The sequence below is a fragment of the Sturnira hondurensis genome, unplaced genomic scaffold, assembly GCF_014824575.4.
Source record: "Sturnira hondurensis isolate 20B ecotype Veracruz unplaced genomic scaffold, ASM1482457v3 Scaffold0018525, whole genome shotgun sequence".
NCBI classification, from domain to species: Eukaryota; Metazoa; Chordata; class Mammalia; order Chiroptera; family Phyllostomidae; genus Sturnira; species Sturnira hondurensis.
The window spans coordinates 1,695,891-1,713,541 of NW_028091156.1; the positions used below are offsets into that span (position 1 = coordinate 1,695,891).

General features: G+C 50.1%; 1 protein-coding gene across 1 annotated transcript in view; it reads right to left on the reverse strand.

The window, feature by feature from the left end:
• Nucleotides 1–17,651, reverse strand: part of SMYD3 (SET and MYND domain containing 3) — a 465,445-nt gene that overhangs the window by 85,468 nt on the left and 362,326 nt on the right. The gene's annotated exons all lie outside the window — the stretch shown is intronic.

A 17,651-nucleotide genomic window follows, 5' to 3' on the forward strand; every position in this document is an offset into this window, starting at 1 on the left:
AGTGTGTGCACTCAGAAGAGAGGCTAGGAATTTCTGAAATCCAAAATCACAAGGGAGACCAAGTTTAAGTGCGGTGCCTTTGATGGGGGTGCTCAGGTTCACGGATAATACGCTGGGACTAATAGATTAAAACACAACAGCACTCGAACTCTTTCAATTCACAGGAAACATCGCTGCTGGAACCAATTTCCACCTCCTCTGGCGAAAACAACTGAAAGCAGTTCAGATTATACTTGAGCGGAAAAGAGACTCTTCCACAAAGTGGAAAAACGGTTAAAAATAGAGCGTTCACTCTTCTATCAACCACAAGCCAGTCCGTGGGCATTACAGACCAGGGAAACAAGGAAAAAGAAGGCAAGTTCTCAACTTCACGCAGCTCAACTTGTGGAATGTTCTAATTAGTAGAATGTTCTAGTTAGAACATTTTGTGTCCACTGAACTACTGGACACAATACTTAGAACACAGAGAAAGGAAGAGTCGTAAAATGTAGATTTGAATTCCTGCTTCCTGGCTGTGGGGCCTTGGCAGGAAATGTAACCCCCCTGAAGCTAAGTGTCTTCAGTGATAATGATTTTCGGTAGCTATGCCTTCTAACCCTTTCCTCTGTATGTTCGAGAAGTACTCGGGTCATACTTGGCATGGTGGCCTGAGTTTTCAACCCCTACCCTACAGAACAGGCGCCGCCAGGGCCTGGAATAGAGCCTTTGTTTGGTGGGAGGGAGAGACAGACAGACAGACAGACAGACTCTTGCCCTACTGGAGGGGAGTGCAGAGGACAGTGTGACTGAGAACAAGCCCCACCCTGCCCACATCTGGCTCCTCCTCCACTTGGTCCTCCAGATGAACTCCTCTCCATCCACTAAGAACCAGGCCAAATGGCTGTGGTGGCCACAGGCACAGTCCCTTGTACACTTGCCAGTGGGACCCATGATGACTGTGACTGTGATGCAGATGAGGAGGACGGCATCCAGGTGCTGTTACCAGGCCACAGGTGACCTTTGTCAGGGTAGTTTACCTGCTCTACCTTATCGAGGGGTGTGGTCTCCGTGCCCACAAGTGATGTGCCTAGCAGGATGCAGCGGGGTACCAGACTCTACGTCCTCCCAAGAAACTCCAGCCTCCTTCCCTCACCTGCTCTCTTGCAGTGGCTGAGCCCAGAAGAGATGCCCCTTCTCAGGGTGGCGAGCCTTCTCCAGGCAGCTGGTCATGTCAATGCCCTGAGTCCAGCTGGGGAGCATTTGGGCAACTTGGAGCACAAAGCCCGGTCCAAACAAATGCTGACGCTGAAGAGAAGAACTGATGAAAGAGCCCGATCCTCTAGCAGTGCCGTTCTGCTTAATTACCACTGAACTTAGTTCTCTCTCCGTAGGGGCCAGCATTTGCCAATGCCCACAAGCTTTACTTCTCAGGCAAAAACAGGACTCTACAACAACTATGGATTTCCACAAGGGCACATACTGGAACCAACTGCAGGTTCAAGGTTGAATCCCAGGCACACAGACTTGCCCGAAGGAGGGGGAATGGCCTCTTTACTGCTCCTAGGAAAGGGCCAACAGCCTGGAGCATGTGAACTTGGGACACCTAGAACTACCACAGGCCTCTTCCAGCTACAGCTTCAACTCTTTCCCTCCCTCTGTGCTGGGAATTCCTAGCCCAGTGACCAACTTCTCAAGAGAAATAAGCTCATGGACTTATATCAAATCAGGTCATTCACACACCTGGGGCCATTGAGAAACTACCCATGTTGGGGTGCACACCAAGACTCTGCTTTTAGGACAACATTTTGGGGAACACCAGCATGAATGGCTGACAGACAAAGGCAGCTAAACGTTACATGACATTTAAGGAGGAGACGCTTCCTTGCACCCAACTCCCATACTGGAAAGATGTGTTCCCGAGAGTCCAGGGTGGGGATTATATGGAGCTAAAGGCTACTGACTCTGCTTGCAAAAGCACATTCAAGCCCGTTCTGTTCACACTGTACATAGATGACCGCTGGGGTGGCTCGACACTGGTGACCCCACCTCCTCACAGAGTCCTGACAATCTCATGGTGCAAACACCACAAGGTGGGAGGTTTGAGACTGGGAAAATGCAAAGATTCCTCAGGAAAAACTTCTCCTGGAAACTGTCATTAAGATAAATCAATACCCCCCACTCCAGGATTTCAGGGCGGGTTTTGATTTCATGACAACCCAAAGCACAGTCCTTGGCTCCCCCTGACCCACATACCTCTGCATCTCAAGTCACCTTCTTTGGGGACCACTGCTTTCATTCCCCTCCACGAACAGAGAGGAAGACACTCTCGCGGGCACAACAGGTCAAGTCGTGACTAGGGGGCAACGCCGTGACGGCAAAGGTTTGCGTACATAACCCAGACGCAGTTTCTCCAGAGACATTACGGAACAGGGGGACCAAGAGCACGATGGAGGCCCCGTGCTCCCGGCAGGCAGGAGTGCGTGGAGGCAGCGCCGTGAAAGTGGAAGTCACGGGGCCGGAGCCCCAGCCCCAGCTCTGCCGGTGGCCAGCTGTGACACCCACGCCTCAGCGAGCCGTGCCTCAGCTTCCCCAGGTGAGAACTTGACTGAGATTGCCACGGAGACCGCAACTACGCATTCTGCACCATCAGTCACCTGCGTACGTGGGTCCACTGTGCATAAGGAGGGGCCTGAAAGGCTCATGGGAGAGACTCTGAAATGCGCGGTGGTGCACCTAACTGCCAATGCCTTCGTCCCGGTTTAGGCCGAGTTTTCTCAAGTACAAAAGACACCAGCCCGAGCACAGAGCGCACGCAGAGGATGACGCCCAGCCCGGCACGGCACTCTGCCAGCCCAAGAGGTCGAGGACGACTATTTGATTCGCCCACTCCCTCTAAGGGGGGCACGTGTAATGAGCACAGTGGGCAACGCTGCAGACCCGGAGAACATGATAAGCACCTGTCTCTGCTAAAGCAAGCAGGTCAGCTTATTTAATCCGTGCACCCAGGCCAAAGGGATAGTTTCACTGGGGTCCACACGGACACTCTCAGATTACGAGTCCTGGGACCGAGTCTAGACATGCTTCCCCAAGGGCAAGCATTAGGGGGACAAGGGAAGTTACTTAGGTGACACCAGAATCTGTCCCCTCCCGTGCCTCTCAGAGCCGACCATCGCCAAGTCACCAGTCCGTCCGAATGCCTCGTAAAGCAGCCCTGACGTGCTTGGGCCTCACGCCAAACGAGCAGCAAGTTCAAAGGCATGTGTCCTGGTCTGAGGAGAAGAATGATTTTTAATAGCTCAGTCATATTTTCAAAAAGACAGGGCCCGGAATTGCAGTGGAGAGAAGCCAGGGTTCTTCCAGTTACTCTAAAACACATCTGTAGTCTGTGATTAACCCACATGGAGCTCTGTTCCTGGAAGCTGGGGGTAGGGGTGTCGGGGAGGGAATTGGGGGTGGGGTGGTCACTCCAGAGCACAGCCAGTCACGGGCTGAGGGCCTACCTAGCAGGGAGGCCTTTTTTTCCACAGCTCGGGGCCTGGGAGGGGGTCGGGGGGGGGGGGGAGGTGACTGAATGGCTCAGCTATTTCTGCCCTACCCCACACCCACGAGGGACCCTGCACAGGGGCGGCAGGACTCAGAGGCTGTCTTGCAACTCTGCCCCCGTGGAGGTGCGTGTTGGCTGATCGCGCACTCGCCGAGCTTCCCTGGGCGCCCCACCAACAGACAGCATAAGTCTGCCTTTTACATTCCGGTAAACGCTGGCCTGGCCGGCAGCCAGGGGACCTCTTTATGATACCAGATAAAAGGCCTGGCCATCTGTGGCGCCCCGCACCCCGCTCATTCCTGTGTAACCATCTCGCAGACCAAGTATGCATTGCTGTTTGCAGGGCCTTCCACACAGAGGTCTGACGAGGCCTTGTGAACCCAACCAGATGACCGGAGGTGTCCCTGCTTCGCAGGAGAAGGAGGTACAGGGTGAGGCAGATGACTTCACAGAGAGCACGCTGGACATCATGGGAGAACTGGAAATGTCTGCCCAGGTACACACTCAGGTACTCCCGCTCCAAGCGCTGGCTCATGAGCCACCTGGATCGCTTGTGGGAATCTCCCATTAGGACCTGGCACGGTGGCCACATGGGGCCTCAGATCTCAGATCCGAGCCAGTCTCAGATCTGCCCCAAATGGTGCGGGTGTCAGTCCACCTTGTGTGCTGGTGTCTGGCGAGATGCTTAGCGAAGTCTGGGTGTCGAAGATGGCATTCAGGGTACACACGACGGCACATCTCTCTCTCTGCGTACTTCTCGCCCCGGGAAGTGCTCTGATGCCGGCCACAGAGGGTGTATAGCATCCTCGCCCTCTTACCGGGTTTTCTGAGTCAAGTTCAGTGGGTGAAGAGCACACAGACCTGGCAGTTTTCTTTCCACACTTACTTTACTGCCTGACCCTCTCAATCACTTAAAAGTAAGACTCCAGGATTAGGGAAGGTTCATCATCCATTAAAATAGGCAAGGATTTTTTTTCTGGAAGCAAATATGAAAGTCTGTCCTACCCTGTACAATAGCACACAGGAAAAAACCTGTTTTCATCACCAATGGGAGCTGAACTAGTTGGGATATGCCAATTCTTTCAGTATCTCAGAGGCTTTACTTCACTCTAGGAGGCTACAGAGTGCTGACTTCCTCTCCCGTCCTACCAATAATACAGACACCCAGGTAGCCCAGACGTGCCCACCCCCATGCCCCCACCTGCATCCATGCCAAGAATGTGCTTTTAGGGACACTGCAATGTCCAGCTCCCCTTCAAACTCAGACCCACTGTTCTTCCAGCTCCGTTTCTCCTCTCTGCGAGCAGGGTCTCTCACCGTGGGTATGCAAATACACAGAGCCACCTGGAGAGCCTTTAAAAACAGAGAGGCTAGGTCCCACTGAGGACAGAGATGGCAGAGTCTCTCCGAGGCAAGCAGGTATCTGTGCTTTTGGGAGCGTTGCAGGTTACCCCAACGCACAGCCAGGACCACAGACCACAGCCGGGTCTCTGCTGCCCCAGTCCCTGCTTCCAATCCCGGTGATCATACTGTCACCTGTTGTGCCAACGCCATGAAGACTTGCCCCAAGTTCTTAACAGTCTGGGCTCTTCTCCCTCGTCTGCTCAGTTTGCAGCAGCACCTCCCAGGGCCTCTGCTTTCAATTTACAACAGACACAAAAAGGGAGCAAGTCCAGCAGTCTCCACATGTGCACTGGAGCCCCGAAGACAGAGGTGAGACATGGCCCTAGCCTTGAGGGGCATGGAGTCCAGTGGTTGGCAGACCTGCATGAACCTGCTGAGATGGAGAGAGGAAGAGACAGAGGGGGAGAGAGGGGGAGGGAGGGGGAGAGGGAGGGAGGGAGGAAGAGAGGGGGGAGGAAGAGAGGGGGGAGGAAGAGAGGGGGGAGGAAGAGAGGGGGGAGGAAGGGAGGAAGGAGGGAGGGAGGGAGGGAGGGAGGAGGGGGGAGGGAGAAAGGGAGGGAGGGAGACAGGGAGGGAGGAAGAGAGAGAGAGAGAGAGAGAGAGAGAGAGAGAAAGACGCCCCGTGTCTGGGGCAGTGCAGGGTTTAGGAGAGTGCCGCAAAGATGACGATGCCAGAGCTCGAAGGCCGTGGAAGGGTCAGCCGAGAGCACAGAAGCAGGACGCAGGGCACGAGGAAGCGGAGGGGCACAGACAGCACAGGGCATGGGAGGAGACCCCTGGTTCAGAGTGGTGATTGTTGGGGGGGGCATCCCACAGTCCTCTACGGCTCGCCTGTGCCTACAGTCACTTGCTGCTTGGAAGCTGGGTTTCTTTTTTCCTATTTAGAGGCCCTTTTTTCAGGTGTGGGGGTATCTAATTCGGGGACCCACTTCAGAACATGTCCACAGACCAGAAAACCAAAGGCTGGATGAAACAGCTAACGGAGGGGAAGGGGAGGAAGGCAAGGCTTCGACATGAGGCCAGAACCCAGATAAAGGGTGAATCTGATCCTGTGTGAGCAATATGGGGACATGGAGGGATTCTGAGTCTAGTCATGTGTCGTTCAAATATCTGCATGGAAAACACGCAGGCAGGTGGAGGGACGGAAGGCAGGGAGTCCAGGAAGGGAAGATATGAACCTGCACGAGGCCATGGCCTTAGGGGCAGAGGCAGAGAGGAAGGGACCAGTTTAAGAGAAGTCAAGAAAGGGATGACTGGGGAGTGAGCAGTCAGTGGAGGAGGACACTGTTGAGCCTCTGACATCAGCGACTCAGCGCGTGCAGAGTTCAACTCAGGGCTGGACAAACAACGCTACTTATTAACTCATTCATTCACGCAACACAAATCTGTTACCTGCTGCAATAATTACATAAGGACTGTACTGGGCACTGAAGACAGGGCAGAAAACAAGACTGATGAGCTCATTCCTGCTTCCTTAACAAGGAAGCCAGCAGGCAAACACAAATAATGATCGGCAACGATGGCTAGTGCTGTGATGGAGATAAAGAGGGAACGGAAAAGGACAAAGAGAGGGTCCCTGGTTTGCACAGGGTAGTCAAGGATGTCCCTCTGGGGAAGTGAGCTTTAAGCTGAAGGCTGATGAAGAGCCGGTAAGCACAAACCTATGGGAAAGCTAGTTCAGGCAGAGGGAAGCCAAGAGCAAAGGTCTCAAGACAGGAAAGCCCTTGGCATGTTCCAGCCAGAGACTGAGCTGAGACTGGAGGGGTGAGCAGGAGCCACGCCACACAGTGGCTGTGGGCCTCGTTCGCGAACCTGGGTCTCCCCTCCCAAGTGAGTGGGCAGGTGGTGAGAGGTCCCCTCCATGCGAAACTAGATTCCAGAGCAGCAGGGCAGAATACTTTTGCAGCCATCCAGGCAAGAGAGCACGGCGCTGCAGGAGTACTTACAGAATTCACCGTTTTACGGGAGGAAAGAAAGAAGTGACAGCAGTCTGGTGTCGGTCATGAAGTGTTGACCTAACCTCATTCCGTCTGGCAAGCTGGTTGGCCAACGCCGGTTTGGTTTGTCAACCTCGCCTCTACCGCCCCAGACAGCTGCTCTAAACCTTCCCAGGCTATCGGTGGCAAAAACCCCTGTATGTCTTATGTATTCTCAACTCTTGACCATCAAACCTTTCTCTCACCTGAAACAGAGCCCATCCACACCTTAAATTACTACAATAAGCCAAAAAGGCATGAATAACTTTGGGTGATAGTTTCATGGTTGTGTTCGTATCTCACTGAGTTGTATACATTAAATACATATAGATTTTTGTACGTCAAACACACCTACCATTCATACCATAGGTAGAAGAGGGAAAAACATAGAGATAAAAAAAGAGAACAAAGTTCGGTAAATATCCAATGAGATCTCTGAGTCAACAAGTTAGTGACTTAAATAAATAAATGCGCGGGAGTCTCCTTAGGTCCCAGCTTATTTAGTTACACATCTGGCTGGCAAGAGAATGAGGAAGTTAATGACTTTTCTACGACATGTATGTGTTTTGTGAGGCTCCACACTGCACAAGCTAATAATGCTCTACCTTCTGTTGACACACAATGTTTACGTTAATGAAAATCTAAATGGTACACCTCATACTGAGACAGGAAAGTAAGAGGCTGGGAAAATTCTTGGCAAGTGGGATGGGGACACTGAGACAGATGGCTGATTCAAACCAGCCTCTCTGGTACCCTGACTCACCTGGCCCCTGCTCCCTTGCACAGACATTCATCCCCTTAAGCATCAAGCTCTCAGGACAGTGAGGTTCTGACCCACAGCAAACAATCATAGGAACAAAGCCTTAGGAACAAAGTCTTGACCACAGAGACAGAGTTTTGGTTCAAACTAGAGATAACGCCTAGACTTCCATTGTGTTTCAGATCCAAGCCCAGAAAAACAGCAAAACTAGAGAAAGTGATGTCATGGCTAACATCAGGACCAGATGCAATGACCGATGACCCCTTACCAAGTGCTGACCAATTATTAGAGACCAAAGCCCTGACCCTATATACCCACGTTGATGAGATCCTCCCTAAAATCTCTGCCTTTAGAAAACAGATAAAAACCCTTAAGGCAAAGGACCCAGCGTGCGATCGAGAGAGAGAGAGAGAGAGAGAGAGAGAGAGCGAGCGCGCGCGAGAGAGCGCCTTCTTTCTTTGCATTCTTTCTTCTAAGAGACCCCATGAGACTTGCAACCAGGGGAGCAGCAGGCAGCGGCAGCTCGTCCCAGGCCAACCCCTGAAACTGTCTCCCAGGGCCCTTCTTTGGCCTCTGTAACCTGCTTCCCGAGTCCACACAGCCCAGCCAGCTCTCGTCTACCTCTGGGACCCAATATCCACAAGGCCAAGGCAGCACTCGGAGCGGCCCGCTGGAACCCTCTCTTCAAGTGCACTTTCACTTGGCATGCTAAATAAACTTCCTCTTGCGCTGGAGTTCCTGGCTGTGAATTCTTTCGTTGCCAAACTCCACGACCAGGAGCTGGCCTCACCAGTAACAGCAGCAAAGTATACTTCACTGAAAGGCTACATGGCAGGAGCTGGCATCTTCCTGGGTAAAAATTACTGACATGAACTCATGGCAGCATGAAAAGCTCAGTCAATAAAGGAACAAATGGTTTTCGAGAGTACGCACCGCACGGAAAGGGTGGGCTGTGCTTCTCTAACTGCTAATACAGCAGCACCGTGATTGCTAGGGAGGGGGACTTACATCCAGTCCTCACCTGCAATTGACAGTATTTGCGATTTCACATTTGAACCTGCCTGTTCGGTCTTTACAGCCTGAAATGACGAGAGCAAAAGGGATGTAAGTGATCCTCTGAAGCTCTCCTGTTCATATTAAAAATCCTTCTGCTCTTTGCTTGCTAACTAGATATGGAACGAAGAACATTATGNAGAGTACGCACCGCACGGAAAGGGTGGGCTGTGCTTCTCTAACTGCTAATACAGCAGCACCGTGATTGCTAGGGAGGGGGACTTACATCCAGTCCTCGCCTGCAATTGACAGTATTTGCAATTTCACATTTGAACCTGCCTGTTCGGTCTTTACAGCCTGAAATGACGAGAGCAAAAGGGATGTAAGTGATCCTCTGAAGCTCTCCTGTTCATATTAAAAATCCTTCTGCTCTTTGCTTGCTAACTAGATATGGAACGAAGAACATTATGGAAATCATTTATTCTTTCCCAAACTACAGAGTGGTATTCAATTACCTTGAAAAAAACAAATAGCATCTAAAGCGGGGTCTCGGCACTAAGGTGGAGGGGCACACTAAATAAACTGGATGGGAGCACCTTGCCCGAGCCTCGAAACCACCCAAAGAAAAGCCTGAAGCCCAGGACATCCTGTAATAACTTTGCTCTTTTCCACTTATTTCGGAGTAAAGAACTAAACAGTCCACCACTGTCCTTTCATTTTTAAATTCTCCCTTCTGAGGTCTCTTGCCATTTGGTTGCTTTAAAAAAAAGTAATACCAAACAAAAACAAAAATATTAGAATTGCGGTCAAGAAGCAAACTTTATTTCCTGTATACTAACGTGTTTCTTTTGTGGATATTCGTGCTGAAGGACTTGGTGGGGGGGAGAAGTATTATTTCTTTCCGACCATCTGACACCCCCGTGCTCCCCTGCCCAAACACAGCCTCCTTCACCCGTGGGCGCCGACAGTGTGTCACCCACGCAGATGGCCTGGCACTGTAAGAACTGAAGCACAGACCTGGTAGCCTTGGCCCTTTTTCATATCTGCCCATTTCTGGCTTGCTCTTCAGGGGGACTCCATTAACGGGGGCTTTTCTTAGGCCTTTGGGTGTGCAGCGGGCACTCAGCAGCTGTGTCTTGCAGGAACCAGCAGATAAAGGTAAAAATGGCTCGAATCCAGAGTGGGCAAATTTTTAAAAATATAATTGTATAGGATAAAAGGTTTTTTATTTTCTTTTGTGGCAAAACATGTGGATTTCTTTTAATCCCGAAGTATCTAACTTAATCAGAGGGTCGATCCAGACTCGAGGGCAGAGAAGAAGGAAGCTCCCTGGGAACTCGGAGGTCGGACAGATGGGGAAGGCTTTGTTCTTAAAGACCCCGGCCAAGGAAACGCCGCCGAGTCTGTACAAGAAGTCCCAGAGGCCAGCGCCTCCAGTCCCCATGCCTGCGGCTGACGCGCATGAGCCCGAGCTCCGTGAGGACTGCCAAGTGAGGCCGCCCTGCCTGGGTCCAGTGCCCCGGCCCCTTCCAGTCTGAGGTCCCCATTCCCTTCACATTCCCTACTTAGGACTCTTGTTATTCCTCGGTGCTTCTCCGAGCCCCTTAGAGGTTCTCCTCGGCCCTTTTTAAGTTACGGGGCTGCTGGACACTCTCGCCTCCACCTTACGAAGAGAAAGCTCAGGGGGAACACTGCTGTGTGCCTTTGTTGTGCTAAAAGGAATTAAGGAGGTTAGTATTCATGGATTTTTTAGTTATTTTAATTGACCACATTCATAACAGGAAGCAGTTATAAAAAGTAGAGATTTGTTGATACAATGCCAAACTCGAGTAATTTTCCTCATCTTCTGAGGCTGTGTGTGTTACTCCCGCTGAGGAACTCCCCCACGTTGAATGCCACCTAATTATTTAGAAATAATTAACATGTTCTTATTTCGGTTGTAGAAAGCCTAATTTATTAATTGGCTGCTACTTTATGTGTTCCATTTTAAGATGCACAATAAATAAAGAAATTAGCATGACAAGATTGACTAAATTCTGAAACTAGCAAGATGGTTCTAAATTAAGGGTAAGTAAACTCATCGCGTGGGGCGGGTTTAATGACAAATGCGAGACAACTCTTTATGGGCCTTTAGCTGCAGCTTTTCAATTTTAATTTTATAGACAGGAAAGCATTATGAACGCTTGAACAATTCCAGGACTCCAATTCACACACCGAAACAAGAGAATGAGAAAGCCCACTCCACTCATTACTTTTTAGAGTTCTCGGGGTCTGAAAATGACTTGGCAATAACAGCGGGAAGAAAAGGAAACGGAAGAGTTGCTGACGCCTGTGAATGAAGCAACACCACCTTCTAATTACCGAGCAGCGCGGTTCGTTCAGAGAACATACACCATTCACATCCTCACCTCGGCAACGGATACTCAGAGCAAATGGCAAACATTCTAATCTTGAATGGAAGCACCCAGACACCGTCGGTAAGCAGATGAGTATTTGAAACGAACCATATGCCATATCCCCAGGTTCTAATTGGACCCAATCACATCTCCTTCGAAGTGGAGGCGGTGGGGGGGNGGGGGCGCGGAGGGGGAAGGCTGCCATCCCAGACAGACACCAGCAGCTCTCAGGCACAATGAGAACCATGCTAATTTCCTGGCTTGTTCTAGAATTTCTGATTCTCCTTCTTTGTGGAATAGTTTCTGACTCTACTTTCTGCGCATGCCACTTCAGCTGGTGAACAGACAAACAAACTGGGGGCAGAAACGTAACTGGATGCTGCTTGGTGACACCAAAGAACCAGATCCTGAGATCGTACATTTATACACGCGTGTAAACAGGGCGTGGCTGAACATCTAAAGCAGTGCACTGAGCGAAGGAAGACACGGCTCTTTGGAGCGACTTACGGGACGTCCTAAAAAGGCAAAGCTATAGTGACGGAAGGCAGACCGGGGCTGGCGGGGGCTGGAGGTGGGGGGGGGACTCGGCTGCAAAGCAGGAGGAGGGCACGTGGGGGCTGACGACGGTTCTATGTCTTGGTGGTGGCGCTGGTTGTGGACCGCATGCATTTGTCAACTCACAGAACTGGATACTAAAAAGGGTAAATTTTGCTGTAAGCAAATCCTACTCCAACATTTAAACAAGGTAGGAAATGTATGTATATTGAAAGTCCAAGGGACCGTATCTGCCAAACGGGAATACGAGCCACCAGCCCCCTCACAAGGTCGTGGACACGAAGTGAGACGGGCTGTGCGCGCCCCTCGGCAGAGCGCCCAGCACAGTCGGGGCCCCCAGAGCCCTAGCAGGGGCTCTCACCCTCCACGAGGGGCAGCCCCTCTGTCTGCGACCCTTCCTGGGTGCTGTGCGCCCCGCACACCACTGAACACAGGTCCACGTTCCAGGACCTGCTGTTACCGACGCCGCTCCCTGAGCCAGAGCTGCTTGTAGACCAAAAGCCAGGAGAAAACAATTTGGGGGCAAGAACGGGAAAGGTTGTAAGATGGAATTCATGTCACCACACACTGTGGAGAGACCCTCCTCTCACCCCTGGGGTGGACTTTGGGACAAAGCAGAGCCACGGGGAGAGGAGTGGGGCACAGGGCCGCCTGCTCCCTGGGGAGAAGGCCCTGCCCAGGGCCTCATGCTGTGACAGAGTGAGCAGCCGATTCCAGCAGGAGCACAATAGCTTCATTGTTCACTTCCCGGCCGACTTGGGGCCCGTGGTGCCACGCCCAGAAGCCTATCCCAGCACTGAGGACGGGATTATGTGGTTATGGAGTCAATAAATCCCTTTCCTCACTTTAACACGAATGACAGCCAGTTTTCCTTCTCTCCAGGGAAAACCCTCCTTCTGCTTGTTCGGAGCAGCAAGACATAGGTAACACGCAGCAACGTTGGCTTTCAACTGCTTGAAATCTCTCTCTCTCACACGCACACACACACACACGCACATGCACACACACATTTCTCCCATCCCCTGCCAAATCTTCCTAATCTTCCTGAAGATAAGGTAATTCGGTTATGATGAAACCTCCAGAAACAGGAAACACGTTCTGCTGAGACTGTTCCAACATGACATGTAAAATGATTTAGAGCTGGTTGGGCTCGACATCCCACCGCGAAGCATTTCTGCTTACAATTAACTTAACGAAATAGAGGAAGGAGGCAGGAAAAATCTTGGTTTACTAATGACCTTTACGGAATTGCTCGTATTTCAAATAGACTCAAGTTACCATAAAAACTTTTTCTTGGGCAGAGAACTCTCGGTCCTTTGACTGCAGCTTTGACTCGAATGTTCTGTTATTTCTCAGACAATTATCATGCTTTCCTTTGGCTCAATCCTGCCTCCTGCCCCCAAGAGCAGGACCAGCCTGATGGAGGCACAGCGCGCGCAGGGGCCGAGGCGGTCCTCACACAGCGCTGGCCCAAGCCCTTTCGATGCGGGGCACGGGCCTGCCTCAAGGGTCCCTGGCTCACGGATGTTGTGGAGGGCCTCAGAAGGGATCAAAGAAAGGGAATTCCATGTTACAAGCGGGGATCTCGGAAAAGCAACTGAAATAATTACAGAGATAATAGCTGACACTGCTTTGTTTCAGCAGGAGAGAGGACGAAGTGGACTTGGAACTGGAGCACCAGGGAAGGAGAAGCGTGTTTGGGCTTCCCCCTCCCCCGACCCCCGAGGAGCCACTTACGAAACTGTGTTCTGAGTGACGCCACACCACTCCCTCCTTAGAAGGCCCTGTGATAACAGAAGATACCCAGCCCTGGCCACCAACAGGCAGGCCCTGGGAGAAAGAAGCGCGAGTGCCTGGAAGTGCTGGGGAGGATGAGATCATTGCTTATCCTCCCATTTTCCCTGCCTCCAAAGACCTGAATTCTTACCTGTGTACTTGGCAAGCAAACTACAGACTTCCAGTCAAGACGCTGTCAGGTCAGACTTTGAGGTGCTCCCCTCCACTCTAAACTCGGAGCAACAGTAAGTAAAATATTAAAAGAGAAACCAAAAATAGCTTTACGGGGTCAAAAACCAGGATAAACATCTCTCTGGACCAAAAATAGACCAGAAATGCAAAGCGGAACTAGGACCTCAGGCCCGGAAGCGGGAACGAATTCAGTCTCAGCGACGAAAAAAGAATAAAAATGCTTCACCTGAGAGAGGTGAGTAGAGTTGGCTTCACAACTTAAAGCTGGGGGAAGGTGAGGCTCCCTTGCTTATTTTTTAAAAAGCTAAAGATAAAGGGCTCATGACCTGTTCCCTTGGGCTAAAGCTTATTAGGGAGCTGGGGCCCTGGGAAGGCTAGAAGACAGAGCCGGGGCCGAGACACCCATCGCCCACATCACGGGCTCTGAAACAGCGTCCACATCCCCGCAATGCAATAGCTCCAGACGCCGTTTTGGAACTGGGGGCTGAGGGGCCCGGGAGAGGCAAGTACCAGATGGGGCAGGGGGTAGGGTGGAGCACACTGAGGGGGAAAGAAACAAAACCAAAACGAGCTAAGAAAATGACCCTGCTCTTCCAAAGTCTAAAACATGTAAGTGAAACGCAATGCTAAGGAAGACAACCAACAAAAATCAACAATCAGAACATGACTTCAATCCGGTCCAACAACCTGACTCACCAACGCTTAAAACGAGCGGGGTCAGGATGCTAAAAAAATACACAGACCACCAAGTGGCATGCGTCAGCAGTGAATGAGAAGTTATGAAACAGAGATGGGTAGAAATAAAACATAAGCCCAGAGACATGAGGGGAAAAGTGAACTGAAAATCCTAGAAATAAAAAAATAGTCATTAAACCAACTCAGTAGCCAAAAACTTCCCTAGGGCACGATTTAAGGGGGTTTGGTTTGTAGAAACATGGTATGAATGTGGAGGCGGACGGGGAAGCAGAACAAGGGCAGGGGCAGAAGGAATGTGTGCCGATTAGTGTTCCACTGGGTTCTAGGGCTTGGACTTTTTGAGTTGTATACACAGACCACTTTAACAAAAATTGTAATAAAACATTTTAATACTGGGAGAAATAACATGAATGACAGATTACGAAGGACAGGCAGTCCCTGCGTTCTTCTGTTTAGTCTAGGTTTTATTCTTGCAATGAAGCAAACCATCAGAATGATAAGAACCTTGATCACATGTTTTTTTACCCTTTTAATTACTTCATAAGGTTATCATTTGAGAATATGTCAAGCAGCCACACTGAAGAACTATAAAAATTACATAAGTCAGCGATGTAAATTGCTGTGGAGCTGATAGGAATGCTGGCCGTTCAGTCTCGGCGGGTCCCCTGTGGGGGCCTCAGCCTTGGCGCGGAACAAGCTACACTTCGCCTGCGGACCTCGCACACAGACGTTGAAATGAGTCTTGCAGCTTGGGCTGCTGGGAAATTTAGAGTACATTTTGTATTTCTTTCTTGTACATAAAGTCACGTGGCACGCATTCTGGGTACCAACCTGCTTTCATTGCATTTCATGACACTCTTATTTCAGAAACTGTTATAAAATTTATTGCTGTTGAATTATGCATGGACAAAAGCAGGTTTGCAGTGAGTATGCACAAGTTTATTCTTTTATTTATTTATTTATTTATTTATTTACTACTGTAGTACTGATTGGTATTACTTATTGTTGCCATTACTTCGTATCCTTACTTATAATCTGACTTTTAGGTAATGTCTTTCTTCCATATGGACGACTATAAGCCTCCTTGCGACCACCTCCTGTGCATGCGTGTGAATGCGCGTACATTCTGTGCCTACAGCTGCCGCAGCATCTTTGGGGTAGAAAAAGGGTATAATTCGATAAAAACATGTTGAAAAATAAGAAACAAGTGACGAGGAGAAGAGAAAAACAACAAAAGAGAAAAGAAACAAAGGTACTGAACAGCTGGATCGTGGGGCTATCACTTTGTAAGACACTGAACGCCAAGAAAAGAGCATGAAGACTACAGATAATGCCGAACGCTTTAAACCTTCCGCCGCAGAAACAGTGAACTGAAGACAACGTTACAGAACAGTGTGCAAGATGCAGGAGGGGGCGGACACTGAAGGCCAGGTGGCCAACGAGGGGCTATTTCCGCCCGGGAGGCAGCGGAGCTATGAGTGAATCAGTGGACTCGGAAGGATCAAATGCAACAGGCTTCAGGAAAGAATGTCATGGCAAAGAAATACGTCTTTTTTTTTTTTAAACAACAAAACACGGGACACCCAAGGAAGCGTGCTAGGTTCTACCCACAACTGACAGAAGCAGCCCATTCCAGCTGCTCCCATTGCCTTGTATGTTGACCTGGGCAGGCCACAGCATTCTAAAACCTCCTTAGAAGGCAAATTTTCTTTCTTTCCCCAATGAAGCTGCTGCTGATTACAAATGAGAACCAACTCCACACATGCAAATGGTGCCCACTATTAAAAGTCCTGCAATGTGACCCTGGGGGCGGCCAGGAATGTGGCCACGGAGGCCCATAATCAACAGGGTGTGACGCAGGAGCCTGTTGAGGTGGATTTTCTAGTTTCCATGAAAAGCAGAAAAATAAGCCTGAGAACTCAGAATGCAGGAACCGATGTAAATTTATTCTTGACTAAACTAAGTTTGAATATACGGTCTTTTGGGAATGCACTAAACTGAATTTACTTTTTTTTTTTCAAAGCAAATCAATAGCACAGAGATTTTGAAAGGGATATTTATATTGCTAAACAGAATAAAAATGTCATATAAATAGAGACCTAAAAATATAACTGATGAACTAACTGAAATCGAGTTTACATTCTCATTGAAATACACACGCTGCTCATTTCCACAAGGAACCATTTCAGAGAAACATGAGATCATCGTGCTGGAGGGGACCTTCAGACCACCCCGCCCAAGCCTCCCGTGTCCCATGCCGTGTTTGTCTTCCTCTGACTCACTTCGCTTAGCATAATGCCCTCTGGGTCCACCCATGTCCTGGCAAATGGCAGGCTTCCCTTGTTTCTTATGGCTGAATATATTATATACATACACACGGTGTACAGGGTGAGGCAACAGGGCTGTAAACACCCCCCACACACACACCCCCATTAGCTCTCTCTCTCGGTAGCATCCTAACGCAGTATTAAACAAACTGTTAGCTCAAGGAGGGAAGAGATGGTCTGAGCGGACTTGGGAGACGCTGCGGATGGGCCGACCGGAAGCCGTTCCTGCCCTGTCTTCCTCTCGCACTTCCCTCCCCCTCTCACAGCTAAAAGCCATCACGTGGACAGTTCTGAACAGTAAGGTGCAGGCGGAAATCCCTAGCAGGTCTTCCCTCTGTTCCTTGCTTTAATATAAAGATAATAAACCTTTTTTTCCTCTGATTCTAGAGCTGAGTGGGCCCTGGGACCAGCAGCCATCCAGGACCCAGGGGACAAGAGGCATACGCTAGGGGTGGCTACGGGCACGACAGAGGACTCTGGGATGAGACTGCTGAGAAGTCGCTCCTGTCTCAGGCCGTAGGTTCTCTGTGACTCTTGAGACAAACATGCCACACCTACTGGAGTCTCTTGCCTGTTATTTGCAGCCGAGCCCTTTGCTAACATACTACTCTAGCCAGATCATCCATCCGTAAACCAAAGGTGAACATGACCCCAATTTTAATAACAAACACTCATTTAAGAAATGTTGGAGGGTCCTCCCTGCAGGCGTCACGTAAGAGGCACTAAATCGCAAAGCCTTTCCGTTCCCCAGGGAGGACACGGCTGGGGAGCTAGCTGCTTCCTACCACTCGGGTTAGCCCGGGGCCCCTACACTTCCCGTTAGGCTTTTGAGGAGCAAAAGGCTAACGCTAAAGCAGATGGAATCTTGGGAAGCTACGAGCAGTGGACCCAACTTTTCCCATTTCACTGACTTCTAAAAGTTCTTTTTTTATAAAAAATCAATCAAGTTCACTGACTCCTGTATCATTAGGATGAGCCCATGGGCCTCTCTCCTGCAGTGAAAACAGCCACCTCTCGCCATCCACGGTGGCAGGAAGCTGTGAGGCAGAGGAA